Source organism: Papaver somniferum, chromosome 2, assembly GCF_003573695.1.
Source record: "Papaver somniferum cultivar HN1 chromosome 2, ASM357369v1, whole genome shotgun sequence".
Taxonomy (NCBI): domain Eukaryota; kingdom Viridiplantae; phylum Streptophyta; class Magnoliopsida; order Ranunculales; family Papaveraceae; genus Papaver; species Papaver somniferum.
In genome coordinates this window covers 107,968,700-107,990,747 of record NC_039359.1, presented here as the reverse complement: position 1 = coordinate 107,990,747, position 22,048 = coordinate 107,968,700, and positions in this window count along the sequence as shown.

Here is a 22,048-nt window from a genome sequence, read left to right as displayed (position 1 = left end):
GAATTCAGTAATTTATCAAAGTTTAAGAAAAAGTCTCTATTAGATCCAAAATTCAAAAGAAAATCCTCAGTCACTCACGAATTCAAAACCAATCAAAAATTCAAAATTAAAATAAAACCTCACATCTCTCAGAAGTTCAATGTTCGAAGATTATTGGAAGAAAACTAAAGGAATCCATCGATGTATGATTTCTGCTTCTCAGCATTCTCCAAGACTTGCAAAGCCGCTCTCTCCAACTCCAACTTTTTGGTCAGCTCAGCAATCTTGGTCATTTTCTCCATCACAGAATTACTAGTAAAAGGGATGTTCTTCACTACTGCATCCTTGATAATGTTGATATTCTGACGAAGCCACTTCAAGTTAAACCCAAGTCTCTCAGAATTATCCACGTTGTACTCCCAATCAAAGAGTACATCTCGAGTAATAGTACTTCTGGCCCTGGTTCGTATGTCATCTATAACACGCAATATGTTTCCCAATTGCATTGTCAAGAAGTATCTACGATCAGTATCCCTGGCAACAACAGTATGACCATACATTTTCCACAACTTCTCATACATGTTGGCATACCCAGTAGGAACTCTGAATCCACCAACATACACATGATACGGGAGTTCAACACCAAATGGAGGCTCACAAAAAATCCCCGCATTGGGATATTCGTGTATTACTACACGATTCCGAACTACTGGAGCATCCTCTATTGTCATTACAACATCTTCTTCTGGGACAGTCTCTTCTGTTCTTTGCTCGGTTTCCTCTACGACTTCATCAATGATATTCTCATAACCTGGAGGTGGATATTTGGTGATGTTACTGCTTTGATTCACCACATTTCTCGAATCTTCAACATTGATTCCGTTATTCTCAACTTCGGTATTTGGTACCTAATACGAAGATTACATGAGATTAGAGCAGGAAAATCAAAGGAAACCATAAAATTCAGAATGTAAGTGAACTAACATCATCTAAGTTCCTTTTTGCACCCAAAACATGAGAAAATGGTGTAGAATCCATGAAACGCGTTTTCAAACAAGCTCATCTGAAGAGATTCTACACTGCCCTGTATTAAACGACGAACTGGGAGCAATTGGTAAGGAATTTGAGGTTGGGTTATATACCATTCTCTTAGTATGTAAGTCCTATACAACATGTCAAAATTTCATAACGATCGGATGAACGAGCAAGGAGATGAGGCCAAAATATTAGACGACATGCAATCTGGAAAAGTTCTGAAAATATCCTGGAAGTTTACGGTTTCGCGTTTTTCAGCCCTAAACATTCTCAAAAATCAAAAATCTACTTGAATAAAGCTTGGAAATTTCCTGGGCTTGAAGATACATATGCAGAAATCGAAAATCCGACTCCAAACAAGGATTTTACGGTGTTCTTACTAAAAGCTGAAGTCTGAAATTTCCTGGTGGCGTATTTCGGCAAAATTACTCGTACACTCACATGTACTTTCACCCATTCATTCATAAATCAACAATATCATATATCTATGAAGAGGTCACAGGAGGTATACTTACTAGGGGAGTCTCTAAACCATTTGAAGGCTCGGCGGTGTTGGAATCTCCGTTGGTAACTCCGTTATCTTCATTCGGTTCGGGATTTTGGGAACCCTCCATATCTCCATGACTCAAAGAATAGTGTGCTTCATCAATATGCTGATTGTCTATAATGATTTCCTCCTGAATACATCAACAATAATCATCACTAATTCATCCAAAGGCATGTTACAACGATTAGCGCGAAAAGGGAATACTTACGTCGACTTCCTCGGTGTTGGATCCCTGAATTATTCAACCAGGAGAAAAACGAAGACCATCAATAACCGATGGAGCAAAATTCTGGAACAAATTAACAATATTCTTTCAAGATCCTAATTATACGGACGAGTAAGTCACAATGGCAAAGAAAGGCGCTAACAACTCACCAAAGAAGCGGCAGGGGATTGTATATTGTTCGGTATCATCCTATGAGATGCCTTGCTCCTGCCTTCTCCTCCTTGAGGAATTTCTTGAAGATTTGGAGAGTTTACATCAATTCTAGGTCTCACAGCACGACCATCCTATCACAAGGTCAACAATAAAATTAAAAGTGTGATTGATATACTTTGGATAAAATCACAAAAAAGGAACTTACCTGTGTCGCATTTGGAGACGTCTTCCTCTTGTCGCCACTGGAAAGGTATCTCAGCATGGGTTGATCATAAATCATGTCAAAGGAAGGGAATTCTCGAACTGGGGACTGAACCCGGAGTCACGAAATTAGCACGATCAGAATATGGGAATAAATACTCACTTCCCTCCACATGAGTGCAGTCCAGATTAGTCTTCAAATACTCAATTGATGGTTTGTTCATTCGGTGACCCGGAATACACTGATCAGCACCCATCTGTTGAGCCGCTCTATCAATATTGTATTCTTCTACCCGGAATTCTCCATTCATTACTGATATCAAGAAACCAGGAGAACAACTCAAGACAAAAGATCTCTCTCCTTCACTCAGACCAGCACCAGTACTCAACGTGATATTCTCGTCAGTAGTATTGAAAGTGATCAACTGTAAGAAAAAGAGAAGGAACCGACACCCAGGGGCGAAAATTGAACTCAGACTCAATGTCCAAAACGTCAGTAACGCATATTTTGTATTTTGGTTTCTTTCTAGACCAGCGCATGATCCTGGCGTTATTCTTCTCAAGGAAGGAGTGACGAGTGTCGACCTTGGGTCCTTGTAAAATGCTGCGGGGAATTGGGGCTTAACTCTCGAGATGCTCCCACATCAAGTCTTGGAGGAACAGTGTATTGGCATATGTCTCGACTTTCATGAAGACATCAGAAATACTGGAGTATATAACTAGAAAGTCTAGATTGGCGAACAACGAACCCAAGAATAGACTGCCAATGGGAATTTTCTCACCTTTTGCCATCTTTATGGCAAAGCAAATCACAAACGGCTTCAGCAAGTGTCCATAATCTTCAAAGATATCCCTGGAAAGCCATAGGCATAAGAAAAAAGTAATTGTTAAAGCGCCATCAACCGGTTTTTCAGGAATTCTATCTCCCGGCCACCAATGTGATAACCATTGAGCATAGAAGGATGCGAGTGGTTCATTGAATTCGTGCATCTTGGCCTATAATATGTTAGATATCTCCTTCTCCTCTGACGAAAGCTCTTCAGGGAAATTACCAGTAATTGGAAGGTGCAACAAAGCAACTACATCTTCTAAAGTAATGGTGAATTCTGCCCATCTGCATATAAACGTGTGAGTAGGAACACACCAACGGGCGAGCAAGGATACCATACCTGGTATATCATGGTTGATGATTAAATCTCCACCATCTTGAATGGATCGTGTTACTTGGGCACTATCCAATATGGTCCTAACACAGCTATGACCTAGAATGTGTCTTGCCCATCCAGAGAAATGCATCAGGGGCTTTCGTGAAAGCTTGAAATCCACATGAGAAGCCGAAAAGTGTTTTTCTTACAAACAAAACCGGATTACTGCTTGAGGAGATACCAATTTATGCTGAGTAGTGCTCCTGGGATATATTAACAACCGAAACGAGAAGCCTAAGGGACGCTTTTCAGGTCTATATATATACGTAAAGAACTTATCCTCAGCAGTTGGAATGTTCTTAGTCTTGGGACTTCCCTCTTTATCCTTGGAAATATCAGAATCATCATTTCTGGAGGAACCATCACCTCTGGAAGAGGCGTCCGTGGAAACATCCTCTCTCGAAGGAGCATCATCTTCAGAAGCGCTACGGGACTGAGCCATTTTCGCAAAGTTGCTGTGACATCCATACACAAATTTCATCAACAGAATTGAAGCAACAAGACAATTATGATGCTCATATCGACGTCTACAAAAATGGTAACCCTCAACTCTTACCTATTTACGATTTCACGAACTTAGTGATAACAGCGTAAAACCCCAAAACTTGCTTGTTCTTTCAAACCTGCAAAGCCGAGCAAAAAACTTATCATTTGGGAGTCAATACTGACTTTTCACGAAACCATGAACAATTCACATAAACTTTTCATGTGAACATCTAATGATTTTATACCACAAAACATATACCATAAAATCATGAAACACAATTTTTCATCTTCAACAGTTACTCAAAATCACTGTTTGATTTTATTTTATATATAAAAAAAAAAGAAAACTCACGTACGCATATAAAAAAAAAACTTTTTACGTGAGTTAACTTTGCTCAATCGAGCATTCACCTATGAAACGAGGGTCTTTCCTATTTTGTAAAGTCCAAATTTTTTTCGAAAGTTCTCAAAAAAAAATTCATCATGAACTCCAGGTCTTTTCAAAATTCCTTTAACCCTAAGGATCATTATTTATTACTTTTACGAACAAACCTACGTTCCTAAAAGTATTTGCAAAGCTCATGCTTCGAAAAACAAACTTAGGTTTTCATGAAACCTAATAAACAAAACTTTTAGTACTGCAACTAGACCATGTATATTCAAAAGTTTATGAATATCTTTCATGTTAGGGATTTTTGCTCGTTCCTTCGACTAACGAACAAACGGGCATATACATACGATTTCTAAAAAATCCTTCATAAATCCTACGCATGCATGCAACCATGGGGTTTTTGTTTTTGTGAACAACTCATCAATCATAAAACCTACAGCAAAAAAAAAAATCGGACTTACCTGGTCGGTGCCAGTCGGAGCTTGGCCGGACGGCAAACGACGATGATCGGCGGCGACTAAAATCGGGCGGAATTTTTTTTCTTCCCTGCTGGAACTCGCGTGAGAATGGTGAAGAGAAGGAGGTGCTTGGTCGACCAAAATAAAGAATTTTAGGGCTTCTCCCCTTTTATATCAAATTTATTTCCAAAACCTAATAAAAACATAGGTTTCCTTTTTTGGGCTCGGGCCCATATGTCCTAAACCGACCATAACTAGGCTTCTCAACACTCAAATCAGTAGTGCATCATCTCTCCATGATCATGAGATGACACTCTGTCTTGCTATCAGGGTCCTTATCTGTGCATTTGCTCGTACATGACACCATTGGAGCAAATCGAGGATTCTGAGGCACACCTTTGTAGATTGAGTTCAACCACCGATCTCATCGATTGAAAATCACCATTTAATGCATTACCGCGGAACATGAATGTTCCCCACTAAGCAGGGGACTTAATGTTGATGGTGGATTTTCAACAAAGGGCAAAACTATAAAATCACGAGGCATGTTTTTGACACGACTTTCAAGCATGCAACGATTCATATTTTACGAAGCCATGATGAGTATGTTTTCGAAAAGCCTCCACTAGCTGAGCGTTTCGATCCCTGGCATTTCATCGTGGCCTCTGTGTAGAATAACATAATTGGGAGGTTCTCCGCAGATTGAGAGCTTAACGCCTTCAGGACGTCGGTGATACTCATTGTTCCCTGACTGCAGGAGAGAGACCCACCTCCACATAGAAGAATAGTTGGGAGGCGGATGCCTTCAGGACGTCGGTGACACTCACCGTTCCCTGATTGTGTGGAGAGACTGTGCATAGACTCAGGCGGTTCTCCGTAGATTGAGAACACTAACGCCTTCAGGTCGTAAACAACATCGTGACTCCCTGACTATGCACCATTCAGAATAGATGTGACGCTTTAACCGACTAATATCTTTTCTGCAATAGATTAATCCTGCCGTGACATTCACTACTGAATTCCCAGAATAATATATTATTACTCCTATTCCATGGTCGAATCCACGGCCTGATCCCATGGAATGGCAATAACAATTGCTCCTATTCCATGGTGGAATCCACGGCCTGATCCTATGGAATGGCAATAACAATTTCTCCTATTCTATGGTCGAATCCATGGCTTGATCTCATAGAATGGAAATAAAACAACTGTGCTATCTCATTACTCCGATTTCATGATCGAATCCACTCATCTCATGAAATGGTAATAGATAATATTAATTACTCCGATTCTATGGTAGAATCCACGATCCCATAGGATGGTAATGCTTGCTTTATTATTCTGGATTCGTAGTCGAATGCACAACTGATCCTGCGAATTAATAATAAACAACTATTCATTTTTATTACTCAGTTTCATGGATTATTCTCCACTGAATTCATAGATTAGTAATAGATACTCAACAACCGGGCATCTGGACTATCACTGAGTAAGCCCCACAAAAATGGTGCGAGTGTACTCGACAATGATGCACGACTGAGCACCCGGATGCATGAACGAGTGAAATAATGAGGAATCATTCGCAAAACAGGAGAAAATAATAAATATTAATAAAATAATAACAGGCGCCCAAGTCCGGGCCCACCAGCCAGCCAACCGTTCCCTATCCATGGTCGGTCCGTGCCTCTCCCATTATTTTCCTTATTTTTTGTTATTTCATGAAATCACGAAAACTCCTTGGTTTTAACAACTTTCCTTGTTTTTGCAAAACCCGTGAATTCTCCATAACTTCGTGGATTCACGAAATAATATTATAAAATAAGGAGAGGTGTGCGGGATCGGGCAACCAAACCGGCCGGCCATGCCTAAGCCGTGGTCGGTCCCACACCTCACAATCCTTAGCTTTTTATAACTATTATTCCCTAATATCACGAAACTCCTCTGTTTCAACAAAAACTCGTGGATTCTCCATAACTTCAAGGATTCTCCATAAATTCAAGGATTCATGAAAAATAATAAAATAGGAAAAGGTGTGTGGGACCAGGCAACCTATCCGGCCGGCCATGCCCTAGCCATGGTCGGTCCCACGCCTTGCAATCCCTAATCTTGCATAATTATTATTTTCCTCAATTCATGAAACTCCTGGGTTTGAGCAAAATTCATGATTTCTCCATATTTTCTCAAATATTGCTCAAATCACGAAAAACCAAAAGCCAACATAATCGCACGACTGGCTAGCCTCTCACGACAATTTTATATATTAAAACACTTTTATTTTAATATTTACAAAATATTGATGAATTGAGCATACATGCTCATTCCAACAAAAATCGAGAATTCTCAGTTAAGATGAAACTCTTCTGAAAATTCACTATGTTGCTCGAACGCGCATCAGAAAATACTGAAACTCTCAGTATGGAAACACGGACACCACAACAACACATGCATGCCTCCATAACTGACCAGAGTCATCCCTAGGGCTTGCACAAATCCGGTCCCACATGTTTTCATAATTCTGTCCTAATTTGCTCAATTGCTCATACTGGGCCCGAACTCTCTCCAACCAACTGGAGAATCCTTCAAATGACCAAAAACTGGTCCCGTGACCACCAAGAGCCGGTCCCATGCTCTCTTGGTCGGTCCTCATCTCTCATACCTAGGTTTTGTCACCTAATGCTGAATCCAGCAATATTTCAATAAATGATGAAACCTGCATTTAATCATCTTTTTTTCACCAACTCTCAAACTGAGAACCTTGGTACGTGCTCACTCGAGCACTGGGAATCACATGGACTCTCATCATCCCATGTGGTCGGTCCCTCTTCACTCATGACCAATTTTCAGCAATTCACCAATTGTTGAAGGATTGATCAAAAATTAGGGTTTCGAACAAACGCTCCACGAATCACCATTCTGAGCAAGTTCAAACACAAAATTATGTTGATTCAGTAATCAACATCCAAATTAATAATATTCGATAATTCACCAATATTTTTGATTAATATTTTATTGAGTCACTGCACCAGTAAATAATTCTTTGAATTGAGCAACACTTGCTAAGTTGCTCGAATATTGATCCAACCATCAATATTCGGTAATTCATCAGTAGTTTGTCGAATTGAGCAACACTTGCTCAATTGCACGTCAAATAACCAATATTCAGTATCTTGTTGAATTGAGAAACACTTGCTCAGTTGCGCACCAAAATTATTGAATTCGTCGAATTGAGCAATACTTGCTTAGTTGCTCGACAAACTCTCGATATTCGGCAATTCGTCGAATTGAGCAATACTTGCTCAGTTTCTCGACAAACTCTCAATATTCGAGTTGAGCAATACTTGCTCAGTCGCTCTAGTCAGTTATTCATTGACCTCTCAGAGAACTACATGTTCAATCCATGAATCGCTGAGCATTCACCACTTATGCTCGATTCAACAAAACTAGACCCACAGTCTAAATCTGTCAACAACTGACCAACTAATACACATCTGCCTTGCAGACTCCACGATTCGTGAAATATCAATCACGTCAAAAATGGGGGATATCACTTAGGGTTTTGGTCTGGCGGTCTACGACACGTGGATTCATCCACAACGAGAAATGTGCGTAAGTCGTGTAAACGGTTGAAGGAGTTAGCAAAGTAGTGGGTGCACGATCATTCAAGTCTCAACACGACATGGAACTGACTTTACCACGATCTCCCACTTTCCCACTCTTTCACTCAAGAAATCGTCACACTTACAGGGATCAGTGGTACATCATTCTTGCAATATAAATAAGTCTAAATAGAGGACATCGAATATCATCAATCATCGATTATCATCATTATCCGTCAACAACTCGATATAAACTTATTCACAGAAGTAAACTTCAGCAGTTCATCAATATTGCAGAAACCTTCAACACACCCACAATCCTTGATCATCACTGATCCCACACAACTCTCAGCTTCCCTCCTACAGATCAACCCATCTCCCTCTTTGCGGCCGAATTGACTCTGGTACGGCCATTGTGCTGGTTTAGGCCGGAGTCATACAAATTGATTTCCCGAATCTAAGCACCGGCTTTGAAGCGGTACATCTGTATGAGGATTAACATTTTTACCGGCTGAGAAGTATCGACAACACGCTCGACTCTTCACTTTCCCAAAAAACCGGCGGCTCGTTTTTCCCCATCCACACAAGGCATTCCAACCATGCCAGCCACATCTCCGCACGAAGGCATGCCAACCATGCCAGCCGCACCACTGTGCCAATGGCAAACCATGACAGCCACATCTCCGCGCCAAGGCATTCCAACCATGCCAGCCACACCACTGTGCCAATGACAAACCATGCCAGCCACATCTCCGCTCCAAGGCATGCCAACCATGCCAGCCGCACCACTGTGCCAATGGCAAATCATGCCAGCCACATCTCCGCGCAAAGGCATGCCAACCATGCCAGCCACACCATTTTCCAATGGCATACCATGCCAGCCACGTCTACCACGCCAAGGAATGCCAACCATGCTAGACGCACCATGCGCCAATGGCATGCCAAACCCTTGTCCCCACCATGCCAAGCCAACCGCACCTTGCCAAGCCAACCGCACCTTGCCTTGGACTCAACCATGCTAGTCGCACCATGCGCCAATGGCATGCCAAACCCTTGGCCCCACTATGCCAAGCCATCGCGCCATTGGCCTTGGCCCCACCATGCCGGCCTTCCCTATCCGGCTACCAAAATGAAGGCGTGCGACAATCAACGGCCACCCTTCCATCCTATATGCAAATCCTAGCCGTCCAAGGTCGCCAAACAACGCATGCTAACCTTTGGCCCAAAAACTTAGTTTTGGCCACGCCAAACCGCGCCAAGGCATGCCATGACACATGTGCCAATGGCATGCCAACCACCTTGTCGCGATATACCATGCCGGCCTTCCCCATGCGGCTACCAAAACGAATGCGTGCGACGATCAACGATCACCCTTCCATCCTAGATGCAAATCCTAGCCATCCAAGGTCGCCAAACAACACATGGTAACCTTTGGCCCAAAACCATAGTTTTGGCCACGCCAAACCGCGCCAAGGAAATGCCATGCCACATGTGCCAATGGCAGGCCAACCACCTTGTCGCGTCATACTATGCCGGCCTTCCCCATGCGGCTACCAAAACGAAGGCGTGCGATGATCAGCGACCACCCTTCCATCCTGGATGCAAATCCTAGCCGTCCAAGGTCGCCAAACAACGCATGGTAACCTTTGGCCCCAAACCCTAGTTTTGGCCATGCCAAGGAATGCCATGCCACGTGTGCCAATGGCATGCCAACCACCTTGCCGCGCCATACCATGCCGGCCTTCCCCATGCGGCTAACAAAACTAAGGCGTGCGACGATCAACGGGCACCCTTCCATCCTAGATGCAAATCATAGCCGTCCAAGGTCGCCAAACAACACATGGTAACCTTTGGCCCAAAACCCTAGTTTTGGCCACGCCAAACCGCGCCAAGGAATGCCATGCCACATGTGCTAATGACATGCCAACCACCTTGTCGTGCCATACCATGCCGGCAAGTCTCCCAAGCTCAACTTTCCAGATAACAACAACATGCTACATGTTTTCCACGAAAACACTCGAGACATCAAGACATGTCACAAACTGGGGGATGCTCATTGGGTATTGGTTTGGCGGTTTACAGCATGAGGCGTACACTACGCTTGTTATAAGAAAGTTATAAGGGTGAAAAAAATTTCTCCCAAACGTTTTCTACGCTCATCCTTATGACACTGTCTTATAACGGGCGCAGTGTACGCCGCACGGTGTAAACCGCCAAACCAATACCCAATGAGCATCCCCCAGTTTGTGACATGTGTTGATGTCTCGAGTGTTTTCATGGAAAACATGTAGCATATTGTTGTTCGGCAAGTTGAGCTTGGGAGACTTGCTGGCTCGGTGGTGACCTTCGACAGTCGAGATTTTGCATCTTGAGAGGAAGGGTAGCCATTGATTACTGCAACCCTTCGTTTGGCAGCCAGTGGCGTGAAAGCATGGCCGGTACGTCTTTAATATGTCCTAATTTAGGCGCGGCCAAAAGTTAGGGTTTTGGCTTTGTTTGGGCGCGACCATACTAGGGATTGGCATCGGGCCAAAGGTTGCCATGCATTAGCTGGTAACCTTGGACTGCTAAGATCTGCATCTTAGATGGAAAAGTGGTCGTTGATCTTCGCAAGCCTTTGTTTCGGTAGCCGCGTAGGGAAGGCCGGCATGGTATGGCGCGGCAAGGTGGTTGGAATGCCATTGGCACATGTGGCATGGATGGCATGCCTTGGCGCGGTTTGGGCGTGGCCAAAATAAAGGTTTTGGCATTGGGCCAAAGGTTACTATGCGTTGGTTGGCGACCTTGGACGGCTAAGATTTGCATCTTAGATGGAAGGATGGCCGTTGGTCGTCGCCAGCCTTTGTTTTGGTAACCGGATAGGGAAGGCCGACATGGTATGGCGAGGCAAGGTGGATGGCATGCCACAGGCACATGTGGCATGGCCTGTATGCCTTGGCGCGGTTTGGGCGTGACCAAAACTAGGGTTTTAGGCCAAAGGTTACCATGCGTTGGTTGGCGACCTTGGACGGCTAAGATTTGCATCTTAGATAGAAGGATGTCCGTTGATCATCGCAAGCCTTTGTTTTGGTAATCGCATAAGGAAGGCCGTCATGGTATGGCGCGGCAAGATGGTTGGCATGCCATTGGCACATGTGTCATGGCCGGCATTCCTTGGCGCGGTTTGGGCGTGACCAAAACTAGGGTTTTGGCGTTGGGACAAAGGTTACCATGTGTTGGTTGGTGACCTTGCACGGCTGAGATTTGCATCTAAGATGGAAGGGTGGCCGTTGATTGTCGCACGCCTTCGTTTTGGCAGCCATGAAGGGAAGGCCGGCATGGTATGGTTTAGGCGCGAGAAGGTGGCTTGCACGACATGCCATTGGCACATGTGGCATGGTCGGTATTCCTTGGCGCGGTTTAGGCGTGGCCAAAACTAGAGTTTTGGCGTTGGGCCAAAGGCTACCATGCGTTGGTTGGTGACCTTGGACGGATAAGATTTGCATCTAAGATGAAAGGGTGGTCGTTGATTGTCGCACGCCTTCGTTTTGGCAGCCGTGAGGGGAAGGCCAGAATGGTATGGTTTAGGCGCGGAAAGGTGGCTGGCACGACATGCCATTGGCACATGTGGCATGGTCGGCATGCCTTAGCGTGGTTTAGGCGTGGCCAAAACTAGGGTTTTGGCGTTGGGCCAAAGGTTACCATGCGTTGGTTGGTGACCTTGGACAGCTAAGATTTGCATCTAAGATGGAAAGGTGGTCGTTGATTGTCGCACGCCTTCGTTTTTGCAGCCGTGAGGGGAAGGCCAGCATGGTATGGTTTAGGTGCGGCAAGGTGGCTGGCACGACATGCCATTGGCACATATGGCATGGTCGGCATGCCTTGGCGCGGTTTAGGCGTGGCTAAAACTAGGGTTTTGGCGTTAGGCCAAAGGTTACCATGCGCTGGCTGGCGATCTTGGACGGCTAAGATTTGCATCTAAGATTAAAGGGTGGTCTTTGATTGTCGCACGCCTTCGTTTTGGCTGCCGTGAGGGGAAGGCCGGAATGGTATGGTTTAGGTACGGAAAGGTGGCTGGCACGACATGCCATTGGCACATGTGGCATGGTCGGCATGCCTTAGCGTGGTTTAGGCATGAACAAAACTAGGGTTTTGGCGTTGGGCCAAAGGTTACCATGAGTTGGTTGATGACCTTGGACAGCTAAGATTTGCATTTAAGATGGAAGGGTGGTCGTTGATTTTCGCACGTCTTCATTTTGGCAGCCGTGAGGGGAATGCCGGAATGGTATGGTTTGGGCGCGGAAAGGTGGCTGGCACGACATTCCATTGACACATGTGGCATGGTCGGCATGCCTTAGCGTGGTTTAGGCATGGCCAAAACTAGGGTTTTGGCGTTGGGCCAAAGGCTACCATGCGTTGGTTGGTGACCTTGGACGGCTAAGATTTGAATCTAAGATGGAAGGGTGGTCGTTGATTTTCGCACGCCTTCGTTTTGGAAGCCTGAGGGGAAGGCCGACATGGTATGGTTTAGGTGCGGCAAGGTGGCTGGCACGACATGCCATTGGCACATATGGCATGGTCGGCATGCCTTGGCGCGGTTTAGGCGTGGCCAAAACTAGGGTTTTGGCGTTGGGCCAAAGGTTACAATGCGTTGGCTGGCGATCTTGGACGACTAAGATCTGCATCTCAGATGGAAGGGTGGCCGTTTATTGTCGCACGCCTTCGTTTTGACAGCCGTAAAGGGAAGGCCGACATGGTATGATTTAAGCGCGACAAGGTGGATGACACGGCATTCCATTGGCACATGTGGCATTGTCGGCATGCCATGGTGTGGTTTAGGCATGGCCAAAACTAGGGTTGGGCCAAAGGTTACCATGCGTTGGCTGGTGATTTTGGACGGCTAAGATCTGCATCTCAGATGGAATGGTGGCCGTTGATTGTTGCAACCCTTCATTTTGGCTACCTGCGGAATGTAGCGGGGCCGACATAGCTTTCGCATTGAATCGTGGCTGGCATGGTTTGCTATTGGCACGGTGGCGCGGCTGGCATGGTTGGCATTCCTTGGAGCGGAGGTGTGGTTGGCATGGTTTGCGATTGGCACGGTGGTGCAGCTGGCATGGTTGGCATGCCTTGGCGCGGAGACGTGGCTGGCATGGTTGACATGCCTTGGCGCGGAGATATGGCTGGCACGGTGGCGCGGCTGGCATGCTTTGGCGCGGAGACGTGGATGACATGGTTTGTCATTGGCGCGGTGGTGCGGCTGGCATGGTTGGCATGCCTTGGCGCGGAGATGTGGCTGACACGGCTTGACATTGACACATGCAGCTGGCATGGTTGGCATTCCTTGGCGCGGAGACGTGGCTGGCATGGTTTTTCATTGGAACGGTGGTGCGGCTGGCTTGGTTGGCATGCGTTGGCGCGGAGACGTGGCTGGTATGGTCTGCCATTGGCACGGTGGGGTAAGAATTTAGGATTTGGTGTACGAAGGTGATGCCGGCCAATACTAAGGGTTCTACCGTGGAACATGACACATATATATGTAAAAAAAAAGGTACCCTGGTACATCTTACGTAGGCGTGTTGAATGATTCAATAAATGCACTAGTGGTCCTAGTGACGTCATTGCAGATGTAAGGTTTTACGAATTTAACCCTAAGCTAAAAACCACCATCAACATTAAGTATCCTTCTTAGCTCGGAATAGGAGCATTGTTGCGAGGTAAGCATAAGATGGTGACAGGCGAGGACAAAATCGAAATGACAAGTCGTGAAAAGATGGTCAAGAAGACCCGACTAACATTTTTCGATAGGTAAGGAGAGTTCGTGATTCTCGTGTTGGCGGCCTTGCATAGATTCTACTTGTGGAGTTTCTGGCTAGACCGTGAAGTGGTGAGATGTAGATTGTCGGCTTGGAATGGGAGCCGCAGGCGTTGGTCGGCTTGGAATGGGAGGAAACTGGCTTCGGTCAGCGGAATGGTGGAAACTGTCTTCAGTCCGCAGAATGGTGTAAACTGGTTTCAGAACTTCGGCTACCAAACGATGGTGATGACGCTGGAACTTCGGTTATCAAATGGTAGTGATGGCGCCTGACAACTTTGTCGAAATCAGGGTTTGGGATGCCGAAACCCTAATTAGCGCTCCTTACTAAAATCGTTGTAAAATTCTCGTACGAACTCGGATTTTGACGGTCCGCCCCTCCATCTGACCGGAAAAGAATTTCCTATCTCCTCGCGTGGGAATATTTAGGTTTTGAGCTCGTTTAGGAGGTGAAAACGGCCCGACAATAAAACTCAGAAAGAATTCAGGAGGGATGTTGCGGGCTCGAGGTAGCACAGTCGCGCCGAGTCATATGTTCCCGTTCATGGAACAAGAAGGGAACTTTATTCTGTGCAAAACTCTAGAAACTCCGTCCGTATGAAAAGAGGTATTGACCTTCTTCTGTTTTCTGTTGCTCGTTTGTATCCGCGCTTTCGTCTGCAGTGTCTCTCCAGTGGATTCCAAAATTTACCAAACTCCATTGAATTCTTGGGACTGATGGATGGAATATATGCTCGGCAACGATCATGTCAGGGTTAATCTCGGAGATTGTGGTTGCGGCGTCGGTCCATCCTCGCTTTAGGTTGTTCAATGCCTAGACCTTCTGATCGTGATGATGATGTGATGTGATATATGGTAGAAAACTTCTGGCTCCCCCGGATGAAATAGGGATACGTTCCGTTATCGATGTGCTGCTATCAAGTCTTCCAGGACTTTGTTCCAAGTGACATCCTTCGAACCATCTTCTGAATCTTGGACTATCATATGGAATGAGATGTGGTAAGAAGTCCCCAGTTATACTTCGGTTTGATCCGATGGCATGGATGAATATGTGAATGTATCTTTATGGCGTGATCTTGAAGTCTTCGGTGTACATGTACGACTTCGTGTTGAGAAATTCTCGCGGCTCGTGAAACTTTGACAGTGATGATGTTGGAATCAGAAATAACCTGGTTGAGGGGAGTGAAAGCGTATCATGCTGGTAGTCCCCATGTGTATTCCATTTTCATTGCATCGCCTTGAATCCACGTCCACGTGATTTGATACAACCTTATCGTACTCTTCTGGATGTGATGCTGGGATGCTCAGGATATCACATGGACGAAATATTATGGATAGTGAAGATGTATGAATGAGAGAGTTATGTTGTTTATCATGGCTCCCTCTGTTTCTTCAAGAAAATGTTTCAGCCGCGTCTCTGGAGTTATCTCATGAGTCTTTGATGGTCGTCGATGGACTGCGAAGAGAAGTCCCCAGTCGCATTTTTCTTCAGTTTCTGAAGTTGTTATCCTCTGAGAAGGCTTGGGATCCTCCGCGGCCTCGTGAAGTATTGAAGGCGTCTTCTAGACAGAGAGGTGATGATATTCTTGCACTGCACCCTTGAAGAGTAGATGACCTTGTTGCGGCTATGGCCTTTTAGTTGACTGTGTCTTCTGAGCTTTGACAGTGAATGGATTCCGTGTATATCCCCAGTCCTCAAGTATGGTTTACATGTTTCCATCTTTGTAGTGATTGCTGCTGTGGTAAATCTCTGGCTGGTATCAACAAATGAGCGGAAACAATTCTTGGTAGAAGATGTAATCAGAAGAGACTACATTGTCGTGGTAACAAAGTAGGTTGGCTGGAATTGTATGGGCATCCGTGGAAGTAAAAGGATTGGCTAGAGTTGTACGGGCATCCGTGGAAGTAAAAGGATTGGCTGGATGCTTAAGCGAGCAAACTGTCCATGACTACGAAGATTGGTTGGCTGTGATCATGATCCTTGACATGGGGAGCGTGGCGGTACGACCCTTTGCAGGAAGAAGCATCGTTGAAGCAGCTTCGGCTCTTGGAAAAGATGTTGAAACTTAAGAAGCCGAACGCTGAAGCCTCGTCTTCGGATCCTGGAGAAGCTTATGGAGACAACGCTGAAACGGAGCGGCTGCTGGAGCGATCGTTGAAGCGCAGCAGCTGTCGGAGTGATCGTTGAAGCGGAGTCGCAGCTGGAGGATGTTGAAGCGGAGAGGCTGCGTTAATCAGTGTGCTGTCAAACTGGACACCCTTCAAGAAAACAATGGTTAGGAGTGCCCAGTTCCATCTATCAATCGTGCTTTCCAGGAGGGGTTGGGGTTTTGGAACGGCTTCTCTGGTTGGAAACAGCTGCTTCCCTGATGCAGTGCGGTTGAGGGATGCAAATATGCCTTGACGTTGCGCCTTGGGGAAATATAGAATCTCACATAAATGTTTCATCATAGACTGCACGATTTTGCGGGCGAAGTCCCCAGAAATCATGCATCTCCTGACAGGGAAAAGAGTCTTTGTGAACTCAGGGGGGTTGCTGATTTTTCTTTGCTAAAATTTTAGAGAAGTCGTTCCTGATCTTTTCGTGTAATGAAATTAGATTGCTGATTCCCTTCTACTGGGCGTTCAAGAGAAACGCTAGAAAGATGCAAGCTGCTGGCGCAGGGAAGATGCAAGCTGCTGTAAAGACGCAAGCTGTTAGCGCTGGAAGGATGCAAGCTGCTAGCGCTGGAAAGATGCAAGTTGTTAGCGCAGGATAGGCTTGGAATGGGCACTGGCTTGGCGTGGCCGCTGGATTGGCATGGACGCTGGCTTGGATTTGGTATGGCGCGTATTGTCGGCTGGGCATGGCGCGGACTGTTGGCTTGGCACGGTGCTGGCTTGGCGTAGCGCGGACTTGTTCTTGCGGGCCCAATTGCCTCTTTCCGTACGTAGCTCAAATAGGAAATCATTTCCTTATTCAAATTCCAAAAGTGTTATGCGTATGAAAGGGGTTGGCTCTCCTTTTTATCTCGTATCTTTTTTCTCACGTCCTGGTGTTAGCGGTAGCGCGATAACAATAAAGTGGGAAAGCATATTCCAGCTATATACTCCAACGTTTCTCTTTCAATTTGTTTTCTTATTTTCTTGTGTTGGTGCAAGCCCTAGCCATAGGTATGCCTTCCATAAATCTGTAAAAATATTGTTCTTCTGAACTGGTGGAAACCCTAGCCATGGGTATGCCTTTCATAAACTTGTAGAAACACTTCGTCATAAACAATTCCTCTTCCAATATCACAGTAGTAACATCGGCTACCTCATGAATAGTGACGGGTAATCATTATTATGCAAAGTAGGCACGTACTGGTAGGTGACTGTTTTTTTTTTCTTTTTTTGAAAGGCAAACAAAGCGCTTGATTTATGGTTTTGATTTTCTGTATTTTTGGGTTGATAGACAAGTATTACCCATGAGGGTTTTGGATTATTATTTGGAATGAACTGTTTTAGAATATAGATGTTTTTGGTTATGAATATAAGTGGCATGAGTACCACTAGGAAGTCATGGAATTGTGAATGTTGCGCGATAGTAGAAAGCATGAAACACGGGAAAAATATGGCTATCGGTTTTTTATCTCCCATGTGAAGATTTGAAGTAGTAGACCATGTATTTTGTCTAGCAAGACTTACTCGGTTTTTCAGATCTCCTGATGAAAAGGAATCTTCCGGGTGTAAGACCGAGTTTTGTGGGAAGCACCGCCGTGACTGTGGAAAGTCCCCAGTCATCCCTTGTCGTGTCATGACTGGTAACCGAGCCATCTGGTAACTGAGCCGTCGATCCCTGGGCGGGTCGTTTGGATTCTACCGTCCTGACGTCTAGGTCGAAATATGAGATCGAGGATTGAAAGTTGACATTGTAACCGAAAGATCAATCTCCCACTGTGGTCGCCAATTGTTTGAGGGTGAAAACGATTTCTGGTGATTTTGGTAATTTCGGGTGTGTAGGTGAGAAACGAGTTTAAACCCTAAACAAAGTAATGCAAGGGAGTACTTTAGATTCGAGAGCTCAATCTGTACAAATCTGGCCTAAACCAAGAAATGGCCGTTCTAGACTTGCTTCGGTCTCAAAGTGAAGGAGAAGGGTTAGTTTTGGGGAGGGAAGCGAAGAGAGTGTTGAGACCAAAATAGTTGATTCTGGAAGAGTAGTTGTTTCACGACTTGTATCAGAAAGTGGGAAGCTAACAGATGGAAAGCTAGCAAATATTTTCTGAGTGTTGTATCCTCCTGACCTGAACTTGTTGTTCGGTGGAAATAGGTAAGACCTATTTATTCAAGTCGAAGTGAAACATACTCTGGTCTCGTAAGAAATGGAAAACGGATGAGTAAATGGGAGGAGGTGGTAACCGATAACGCTTGGAATTGATGTTCCATAAAAGAACGCGTTTTACCATTACTCCCTGTATTTACTAACCGCCTCATCCTTATGACACTGTCTTATAACGGGCGTAGTGTAAGCCGCACGCTGTAAACCACCAAACCAATACCCAATGAGCATCCCCCAGTTTGTGACATCTGTTGATGTGTCGAGTGTTTTCGCGGAAAACATGTAGCATGTTGTTGTTTGGCAAGTTGAGCTTGGGAGACTTGCCGGCTCGGTGGTGACCTTCGACGGTCGAGATTTTGCATCTTAAGAGGAAGGGTAGCCATTGATTATTGCAACCCTTTGTTTGGTATCCAGTGGCATGAAAGCATGGACGGTACGGCTTTAATATGGCCTAGTTTAGGCACGGTCAAAAGTTAGGGTTTTGGCTTTGTTTGGGCGCGACCAAACTAGGGCTTGGCGTCGCGCCAAAGGTTTCCATGCGTTAGCTGGTAACCTTGGACGGCTAAGATCTGCATCTTAGATGGAAAAGTGGCCATTGATATTCACAAGCCTTTGTTTTGGTAGCCGCATAGGGAAGGCCGGCATGGTATGGCACGACAAGGTGGTTGGGCGTGGCCAAAACAAAGGTTTTGGCGTTGGGCCAAAGGTTACCATGCGTTGGTTGACGACCTTGGACGGCTAAGATTTACATCTTATATGGAAGGATGTCGTTGATCGTCGCTAGCCTTTGTTTTGTTAACCGCATAGGGAAGACCGACATGGTATGGCGCGGCAAGGTGGCTGGCATGTCATTGGCACATGTGGTATGGTCGGCATTCCTTGGCGCGGTTTGGGCGTGACCAAAACTAGGGTTTTGGGCCAAAGGTTACCATGTGTTGGTTGGCGACCTTGGACAGCTAAGATTTGCATCTTAGATGGAAGGATGGCCGTTGATAGTCACAAGCCTTTGTTTTGGTAACCGCATAGGGAAGGCCGGCATGGTGGATGGCATGCCATTGGAATATGTGGCATGGCCGACATGCCTTGGTGCGGTTTGGGCGTGACCAAAACTAGGGTTTTGGCGTTGGGCTAAAGGTTACCATGTGTTGGTTAGTGACCTTGGACGGATGAGATTTGCATCTAAGATGGACGGGTGGCCGTTGATTGTCGCATGCCTTCGTTTTGGCACCCGTGAAGGGAAGGCCGGCATGGTATAGTTTAGGCGCGGCAAGGTGGCTGGCACGGCATGCCATTGGCACATGTGGCATGGTCGGCATGCCTTGGCACGGTTTAGGCGTGGCCAAAACTAGGGTTTTGGCGTTGGGCCAAAGGTTACCATGCGTTGGTTGGTGACCTTGGACAGCTAAGATTTGCATCTAAGATGGAAGGGTGGTCGTTGATTGTCGCACCCTTTGTTTTGGCAGCCGTGAGGGGAAGGCCGGCATGGTATGGTTTAGGCGCGGCAAGGTGGCTGGCACGGCATGCCACTGGCACATGTGGCATGGTCGGCATGCCTTGGCGCGGTTTAGGCGTGGCCAAAACTAGGGTTTTGGTGTTGGGCCAAAGGTTACCATGCGTTGGTTGGTGACCTTGGACGGTTAATATTTGCATCTAAGATGGAAGGGTGGCCGTTGATTATTGCACGCCTTCGTTTTGGCAGCCGTGAGGGGAAGGCCGACACGATATGGTTTATGCGCGACAAGGTGGCTGGCACGGCATGCCATTGGCACATGTGGCATGGTCGGCATGCCTTGGCGCGGTTTAGGCGTGGCCAAAACTAGGGTTTTGGCGTTGGGACAAAGGTTACCATGCGTTGGCTAGCGACCTTGGACGGCTAAGATCTGCATCTCAGATGGAAGGGTGACCGTTGATTGTCGCCCGCCTTCATTTTGACAGCCATAAAGGGAAGGCCAGCATGGTATGGTTTAGGCGCGGAAAGGTGTCTGGCACGGCATGCCATTGGCACATGTGGCATGGTCGGCATGCCTTGGAGCGGTTTAGGCGTGGCCAAAACTAGGGTTTTTGCGTTGGGCCAAAGGTTACCATGCATTGGTTGGCGACCTTGGATGGCTAAGATCTGCATCTCATATGGAAGGGTGGCCGTTGCTTGTTGCAACCCTTCGTTTTGGCAGCCAGCGGCATGTAGCGGGGCCGACATGGCTTTGGCATGAAATCGTGGCTGGCATGGTTTGCCATTGGCACGGTGGCACGGCTGGCATGGTTGGAATGCCTTGGAACGGAGGTGTGGCTGGCACGGCATGCCATTGGCACACGTGGTGCGGCTGGCATGCCTTGGCGCGGAGATGTGGCTGGCATGGTTTTCCATTGGTACGGTGGCGCGGCTGGCATGGTTGGCATGCTTTGGCGCGGAGACGTGGCTGGCATGGTTTTCCATTGGAACGGTGGTGTGGCTGGTATGCCTTGGCGTGGAGACGTGGCTGGCATGGTTGACATGCCGTGGCGCGGAAATGTGGCTTGTACGGCTTTCCGTTGGCATGGTGGCGCGACTGGCATTGTTGGCACGGTGGCGCGACTGGCATGGTTGGCATGCTTTGGCACGGAGACGTGGCTGGCATGGTTTGCCATTGGAACGGTGGTTCGGCTGGCATGGTTGGCATGCCTTGGCGCGGAGATGTGGCTGGCGCGGCATGCCGTTGGCGCATGCGGCTGGCATGGTTGGCATGCCTTGGCACGGAGACGTGTCTGGCATGGTTTTCCATTGGAACGATGGTGTAAGAATTTAGGGTTTGGTGTACGAAGGTGATGTCGGTCAATACTAAGGGTTCTACCATGGAACATGACACATATATATGTAAAAAAAAAGGTACCCTGGTAATTCTTACGTAGGTGTGTTGAATGATTCAATAAATGCGCTAGTGGTCCTAGTGAAGTCATGTCAGATGTAAGGTTTTATGATTTTAACCCTAAGCTGAAAACCACCATCAACACTAAGTTAGATGCATCATGCTCCACGAGCATGCTTTCAATGAAAAATGAGCGTGCATTTGCATATATTTAAGTCCTGGTAAGTAGCATAATAATGATGCACTAGGGAATTTATGTCCTGTACGCCAGGCGTAATTTTCGGGTCCGTCACATGCCGACTAAAACTTGGTCGTCGTTGTTTGCAATTTACTACATTTTCCCTAATGTGACAATAAGTTCCAATAAAATGCTACATTTTCCCTATTGAATCGGCAAGTTAAATATTTTATAACGTGCCGACTAAAAATGGATCGTCAACACTTGCAATATATTACCTTGACGGATTAATAGTTCGGCTTACGACCTAAATATCGAATTAGCTGAACCATTAAGCAATTTTTCTTTTTGGCATTTAACCTTGTGATATTCTTGTGGATCGTCTTGTTGATCCTGTACCAGTTGACAAGAAACCTCCGGTTGTTGACATCATTTACGAAGATATTAAAGATCACTTTCAAAATGACTTGGCATGTAACCAATTGATGTTTTACTAGATTTACATTTGATCTTGCATCCATGTAAACATGGAAAAGTAAACCTGAAACAAGGGATTGGATACGAACATGGTATTAGAGCACTGCTCGGTCGAACTCGCAAGCGTTGCTATCTCAAGATTGTTTGCCAAGTTTAGTTGATCAAAACTATAAGTCTTG